This window comes from Chrysochloris asiatica, unplaced genomic scaffold (assembly GCF_000296735.1).
Source record: "Chrysochloris asiatica unplaced genomic scaffold, ChrAsi1.0 scaffold00047, whole genome shotgun sequence".
NCBI classification, from domain to species: domain Eukaryota; kingdom Metazoa; phylum Chordata; class Mammalia; order Afrosoricida; family Chrysochloridae; genus Chrysochloris; species Chrysochloris asiatica.
In genome coordinates this window covers 6,372,268-6,380,387 of record NW_006408565.1, presented here as the reverse complement: position 1 = coordinate 6,380,387, position 8,120 = coordinate 6,372,268, and the positions used below count along the sequence as shown (strand labels likewise).

The 8,120-nt window shown below is 38.9% G+C and overlaps 1 pseudogene; it reads right to left on the bottom strand.

Annotated features, from left to right (window-relative positions):
- Positions 1-4,051: 4,051 nt before the first annotated feature.
- On the bottom strand, positions 4,052-4,652 carry LOC102819496 (annotated as a pseudogene).
- Between the last annotated feature and the right edge of the window lie 3,468 nt (positions 4,653-8,120).

Genomic DNA, 8,120 nt, shown 5'->3' with positions numbered 1-8,120 from the left:
GAAATAAGTCCCTTGTCTGATGTGTCATTGCAAAAGATTTTTTCCCATTCTGTGGGTTCCCTTTTTACTCTTCTGGTGAAGTCTTTTAATGCACATAAGTTTTTAATTTTTAGTATCTCCCACTCATCTATTTTGTCTACTTTTGTTTGTATGGTTTTCAAAATGTTTTGTAGTCTGTGTATTCCCTGAATTAGTGCCCTCAAATTTGTCCCTATTTTTTCATTGATGGCCTTCATAACTCTGGGATTTACATTTAGGTCTTTAATCCATGTTGAGTTGGGTTTTGTATACAGTGTGAGGTGAAAATCTTTTTTCAATCTTTTGCATATCACTTTCCAGTTCTGCCAGCACCATCTGTTGAAGAGGCTATCCCCTCCCCATGCTATATATTTAGGTGTTTTGTCAAAAATTGGTTGGCTGTATGTAGATGGGTTAATTTCTGGATTCTCGATTCTATTCCTTTGATCTATGTATCTTTCATTGTATCAGTACCAAGCTGTTTTGACCACAGTAGCCGTGTAATAAATTTTGAAGTCAGGGAGTGAGAGGTTTCCAACTTTATTCTTCTTCTTAAGCAGTGCTTTGCTGATCCTAGGTCTCTTTCCTTTCCGTATAAAGTTTATAATTGTTTTTCCATCTCTTTGAAGAATGTTGTTGGAATTTTGATTGGGATTGCATTATATGTGTAAATTGCTTTGGGCAGTATTGACATTTCACAATGTTAAGTCTTCCCCTCAGGAGCATGGTACATTCTTCCATTTTTATACGTTTCTTGTAGTAGTGTTTTGTAGTTTTCTTTGTATAAGTCCTTTGTTTCTCTGGTTACATTTATTTCTAGATATTTCATTTATTTCTTCAAATCTATTAGAGCTTGCTTTATATATTTTGGAGCTCTTTCATTAGAAGCATAAATATTTATTATGGTTATTTCATCTTGTTCAATTGTCCCTTTAATCATGAGATAATATCCATCTTTATCTATTATGCTGGTTTTTGCCTTAAAGTTTATTTTATCAGAGACTAATACTGCCACTCCTGTTTGCTTTTTATTGCAATTAGTTTGGTATATTTTTTCCAGCCTTTGACTTTTAATCTGTTTTTGTCTCTGTGTGTGAGATATGTCTCTTGCTGACAGCATATTGAAGGATCTTGTTTTTTTAATCCATTCTTCCACTCTCTGTCTCTTAACAGGTGCATTTAATCCATTTACATTCAGTGTAACTATTAATAGGTATGGATTAATTGCTGCCATTATGTTTGTTTTTTTGTGTGTGTGGTGTTGCTGCTTTCTTTGTTCTGTGTGTCTGTTTTTGTTGAGTTCATGATTTTTTGTGTTCTTTCTTGTGAGTTTCCTCATAGTTTTCATGTTTCCATGTTCTTCTTGGATTTTCATTCTGTTGGTATGTTGTGAAGTGTTAATTTTCTTTGAGGTTGCCTTATAGTCCATTAACTTTTCTCTCCATTTAGTGCAGTATATTTTATCCTGTAATCGACCTGACCTTCTCACCATCTGAATCTCTGTTCCTAGGTGTTTACCTTCTTTTACATTATAATTGTTTTGATCATAGATTGACCTCCTAGATTCTCTGAGTTTGTTCTTATAGTTTTGTTCTTTTCTCAACTCTTCCTTCTATTGATTCAGTTCTGGGAGGTGCTGCCAAGCATATCAGTCTCTGGTTGTTGTCTGTTCTTGTTGGTTCTCAGTCCACAGAACTTCCTTTAGGATGTTTTGTAGTGCAGGGTTGGCTTTGGTAAAATACCTTTGCTTCTGTTTATCCTGGAATGTTTTCATTACACCATCATATTTGATTGATAGCTTTGCTGGATAAAGGATTCTTCACTGGCAATTTTTTTTCTTTCAGGGTTTTATATATGTCTCCCCATTGCCTTCTTGCTTGCATGGTTTCTGCTGAGAGATCCAAGCTTAATCTGACTTGTTTGCCTTTGTATGCAACACTTCTGTTTTCCTTAGCTGCTTTCAATAGTGTCTCCTTATCTTTGATTTTGGAGAGCTTGATTATGATATGCCTCGGTGATTTTCTTTTAGGGTCTTTCCCACCTGAGGTTCATTGAGCTTCTTGAATGTTTATTTTTTCACTTTTCAAAATGTTAGAGAAATTTTCTTCCAGCAGTTTTTCAACTGTGGACTTATATATATATATATATATATATATTTCCTCTGTGGACTTGTGTGATTCTTCTTGTTCTGGAATGCCGATAATTCTTAAATTATTCCTCTTCATGTTGTCCACATGTCTAACATGAATCTTAGACTTTCTTCAGATTTTTTTTATCCTTTCTTCTGTTTGCTCTTCTATCTTAGTTGCATTGAGAGATTTGTCTTCCAGCTCACTGGTTCTTCCTTCCTTCTATTCTACTCTTCTATTCTACTCCTTTACCCTTTCAGAGTATTGTCTATTTCTGATATTCTATTATTGATCGTTTGGATTTTAGGTTTTGAATTATTTCCAATGCTGTATCTATCTTATTTCATTTTTCCTAAAGTACTTTTCTGACTTCTTACTTGTTTTTCTCAACTCCACTGTAACGTGTTTTGAAACATTTTATAATCATTTTTCTGAATTCCTTCTCAGGCATTTCCAAGGCTTGCCCTCCTTCCAGAATGGGGTCCAGGTCTACCTCTAGGTCATTTGTCTCAGACATTTTATCTTGTTTCTGGACATGTGCTGATATGCTCCCCCACTTGGTGCTGCCTTTTGGTCTTGCTCAAGATGTTGGCTCTGGGCCTCTGAGCCAGGCAGATTCAAAAGTACACGATTTCTTACTTCAGCTTCAAGTTCCACTAGTTATAAGCCTTCAGAGTTAAAAAATATTCCTGGTTCTGAGTTTTGGAGCTCTGCCTTGCATCTGCTTTACCAGGTATACTGTGGTATGATTGACGGTGAACTTCACTGCACCTCCACCCTAGCCACCATCAAGCCCCTCATTTTTTCCTACATCTTTTTATGCCATTTGGATGCAAAGCTTTTCTTGATTCAGTGTGTGCTTGGTTTCTATAAGCTTTTTACTGGTTTCCAGGGTTCTGGCAAAGTTGAATCTCTGAGTTTCTGCCTTTGTGTGTGCGTGTTTTCTTGTGGTGGGATGGATATATGGAGTGATTCATGCTTCTATCTCCTGTTCTATGTTTGTTTTCATACTATGTCATTTGAAACCATGGGCAGTGAGGAGCAATGATGAAGGCTTTTCTGTAGTTAGGCTTAGGGTCAAACCCTGAGAGCAGCACATGCTGGCTCTGTGGCCTTGGGCATGTCATTTTTTTGAGTCTCAGTTTTCTCATCCATAAAGATAGGAGTAATAGTAGTCCCTATCTCATAGGGTTGCCATGAGGAATGACAATCCAGGTAACTCACCAGGTCCAGTGCCCAGCCCAACATGGCTGATGCTATTTTGCCACTAGCACTACTCATCTTAGGGGCAATTTCATGAGGAAAGACCTAATTGGCAAACATTCATCATAATGTGTTGCTATGGATGTCTTTCAATAAATCTCTCTGTCATTATAATAACCTGAGTATGTGTATATATGTGTTATACACACACACACGTATATATATTTAGAGTCCTGGTGTGATGCTGTAAACTAAGTCCTCTACCACAAGGTCAGTTTGAACTGCAAGGTCAGCAGTTCAAACTCACTAGCTGCTCTGAAACTCACTATGGGTTGGAACCGACTTAACAGCATATATATATAGAAAGATGAGGCTTTCTACTCCCGTAAGGATTTACACCCTCGGAAACCCTGTACAGGGTCGGAACCGACTCGACGGCACTTAACAACAACAACATATATATATATATTAAAATAATGATTCTCTGCCATGCCAAGTAAATTATCTCACCTACAGACAACAAAGATGAATTTGGGAACCATCTGCTATAAGTACACTAAGGAGTTCTGAATTCCCTGGGCAGGAGCCTCTATCTTGTCCTAATCAAAGTCCATAGTATTTCTGACATTCAGTTATGATGTTGCTATAGTAATGGAGGGTCTGCCTTGGCTTAGGAGGGCAGGGCACTGCTATCAAGACCTTCATGAATGCAGGGATCTCCACTTGTTCAAGGGGCCATGATTGGGGATTAAGTTGACTCCACAGCCATCTGGGATGAGGTGCTTCTCAGTCATCAGGTCTTCAAACTCATCAGCATTGAACTTGGTAAAGCCCTACTTCTTGGAGATGTGGATCTTCTGGCACCCAGGGAACTTGAACTTGGCCCTGTGTAGGGCCTCAGTCACGTGTTCCATATTTTGAAGTTTGGTGTGATGGACATAATAACTTGGCAATGTGGACCTTAGCCACAGTACCTTGGGGCTTTCCAAATGAGCTGTCAGCTCCAGCACAGGACAACATGGAATAGATGAAGCCACACTTGAATGTGAAAGCCATCTTTTCCACAACTTTTCACCATGTACTTGTTAGCACAAATACAGGCAGCCTCCAGGGCTTCTGAGGAGAGCTGCTTGCATTCATCTGACACCATGTGCCACAGAGTGGAAACTGATCCACTTTTGCCTTCTTCCAACCCAAGTCAAAGATATGAATCTTGGCATCAGGGATACCTCGGCAGAAGCAGGACTTGGGGTAGGGTTTGTTCTTACAATACCAATAACACCAGGCAGGGTGGTGGCCCATGGTGACACCAGGATCTTTGTGATTTGCTGGAGAAAAAGAGCCCAGAACTTTCCTTCTTACCTCAACAAGTAGAGATCAAGGCACTGGCTAACATAGTTTTTTCCTTCCTTCCCCCACTAACTCCAAAATCCCAGACTAGAGTCTGCAATTTGTAGTTTGCTTTCTTCCCTATGAATATGTAATTGCCTCATAGACTGGAATGAGATGATAGTTGCGGTAAAACTGGTTCATTACATCACATTACATAGAGCCATTTAATGAATGCATGACTGCTGACATTCTAAGACCTTACAGTCAAAGGCATATGAAACATATTTAACACTGCCATTTAATTATGTGGGGGTGGTGGAGAGAGGAAGGAGATAGCATTGGATTGTTGTTGGTGTAAAGTGCCTTAGAATTGGTTCCGACTCACTGCAAACCCCATGCACAGCAGAATGAAACAAGGCCCAGCCCTGCATCATCCTCACAATTGTTAGTACAATTGGCTGCTGCCACTGTGCCAATTCATCTCATTGGTGAGTCTTCCTCTTTTTTGCTGACACTGCACTTTACCAAGCATGATGTCCTTCTCCAGAGACTGATCTCTCTTGATAATATGTCCTAAGCAAGGGAGACAAAGTCTGTTCATCTCAGCTTCTAAACAACATTCTGGGTATATTTCTTCCAATACAGATCTATTCTTCTAGCAGTCCACGGTACTATTCTTCTCCAACACCATAATTCAAATGCATGAATTATTCTACAGTCTTGCTTATTCATTGTCCAACTTCCACATGCATAAGGGCAATTGAAAATATCATGACTTAGGTCAGGCACACCTTAGTCCTCAAACTGACATCTTTGCTTTTGAACACTTTAAAGAGGTCTTGTGTAGCAGATTTGCCAAGGGTAATACATTGTTTGATTACTTGGCTGCTGCATCCATGGGTGTAGATTGTGAGTCCAAGCAAAGTGAAATCTTTGACAACTTCAATCTTTTCTCCATATACTATGATGATATTTATTGGTCCAGTTGTGAGGATTTTTGTGTTCTTCACATTGAGGTACAATTCATACTAAAGGCTGTAGTCTGTGATTTTCATCAGTAAATATTTTAAGTCCTCTTCACTTCTAGCAAGCAAGATTTTATCATTTGCATATGGCAGTTTGTTAATGAGTCTTCCTCCAATCTTGATGCCATGCTCTTCTACATATAGTTCAGCTTCTCAAATTATTTGCTCAGAATACAGATAGAATAAGTATGTGAAAGAATACAACCCTGGTGCACACCTTTCCTGATTTTAAACCGTTCAGTATCCCCAATTCTTTTCAAATGACTATATCTTGTCTATGTACAGGTTCCTCCTGGGCACAATTAAGTGTTCTGGAATGCCCATTCTTTGCAATGTTATCCATAGCTTGTCATGATCCACATATTCAAAAGCCTTTGCATGTGTGGAAGTACACATCTTTCTGATATTTTTTTGCTCTCAGCCAAGATCTATCTGATGTCAGCAGTGATATACTGCATTCCATGTCCTCTTCTGAATCTGGCTTGAATTTCTGACAGTCCCTTGTGGATGTACTATTGCAACTGTTTTTGAGTTATCCTCAACAAAGTTTTACTTGTATGTGATATTAATGATATTATTCCATAATGTCTGATTTCAGTTGGGTCACCATTCTTTGGAATAGGCACAAATATGGATCTCTTCCAATCAGTTGGCTAGGTAGCTGTTTTACAAATTTCTTGGCATAGATGAATGAGCATTTCCAGGTCTGCATCAGTTTATAGAAAGTTTTCAATTTGTACTCCATCAATTCCAGGAGCTTTGTTTTTTGCAGATGCCCTCAGTGCACCTTGGACTTGTTCCTTCAGTACCATTGGTTCTTGATTATATGATACGTCTTGAAATGGTTGAACATCAACCATTTCTTTTTGGTGTGGTGACTGTGTATACCTTCCACATTTTTCAATGGTTTCTGTATCATTCGATATTTTGCCCATGTTGTTGTTGTTGTTAGGTGCCATCAAGTTGGCACTGACTCATAGCACAGCAGAATGAAACACTGCCCACCCAGTCCTGGGGCAATTTCACCATCACTGCCACACTTGAGTCCATTGATGCTGCCACTTGGCCAATCCATCTCACTGGGGGGGTCTTCCTTTTATTCTCTGACCTCCACCCTACCAAACATGATATTCTTCTCCAGAGGCTGGTCCCTCGTGACAATATGCCCAAAGTATGAGAGATGAAGGTTGGCCATCCTGGCCTCCAAGGAACACTCTGGCTGCACTTCCTCCAACACAGATCCGTTGGTTCTTTTGGCAGCCCATGGCACTTACAGTATTCTCCTCCAACACCATAACTCAAAAGCATCAATTCTTCTACATTCTTCCTTATTCACTGTCCAGCTTTCGCATGCATATGAGGTTATTGGGAATACAATGGCTTGAGTCTGGCACACCTTAGTCTTCAAGCTGACATCTTTGCTCTTCAACCCTTTAAAAAGGTCTTGTGCAGCAGATTTGCCTAATGCAATACGTTGTTTGATTTCTTGACTGCTGCTTCCATGAGTGTTGATAGTTGATCCAAGAAGAGCGAAGTCCTTGACCACTTCAATCTTTTTTCTGTTGTAAGAATGTTTATTGGTCCAGTGGTGAGGATTTGTGTTTTCTTTACATTGAGATGCAATCCATACCGAAGGCTGTGGGCTTTGATCTTCAACAGTAAATATTTTAAGTCTTCTTCTCTTTAAGTAAGCAAGGTTGTATCATTTGCATATCGCATGTTGTTATTGAGTCTTCCTATTTTTCAAATTTACGCACCAACCACTAAAGCCAGTGAAGATGAAATAGAAGAATTCTACGAACTTCTTAAATCTGAAACTGATCAAATGTGCAATCAAGGTGTATTGATCATTATTAGTGATTGGAATGCAAAGGTTAAGAGCAAAGAGGAAGGATCAGTAGTTGGAAAATATGGTCTTGGTGATAGAAATGATGCTGGAGAATGCAGGATAGAATTCTGCAAAATCAATGCTTTGTGCATTTCAAATACCTTCTGTAGACAGCATAAGAGATGAATATACACATGGACCTCACCAGATGGAATACATAGAAATCAAATTGACTACATCTGTGGAAAGAAACAATGGAAAAGCTCTATATCATCAGTCAAAACAAAGCCAGGTGCAGATTGTAGAACAGACCATTAATTGTTCATATGCAAATTCAAACTAAAGCTGAAGAAAATGAAAATAGTTCCACGAGAGCCAAAATATGACCTTGAATATGTCTGACCTGAATTTAGAGATCATCTGAAGAACAGATTTGATACATTAAACACTAAAGACTGAAGAAGAGAAGAGTTGTGTGATGACACTAAGAACATCATACAGGTAGACAGCAAAAAGTCATTAAGAAGAAAAAAGTCAAAATGGATGTCAGAAGAGACACTGAACCTTGCTCTCCAGCATAGAGAT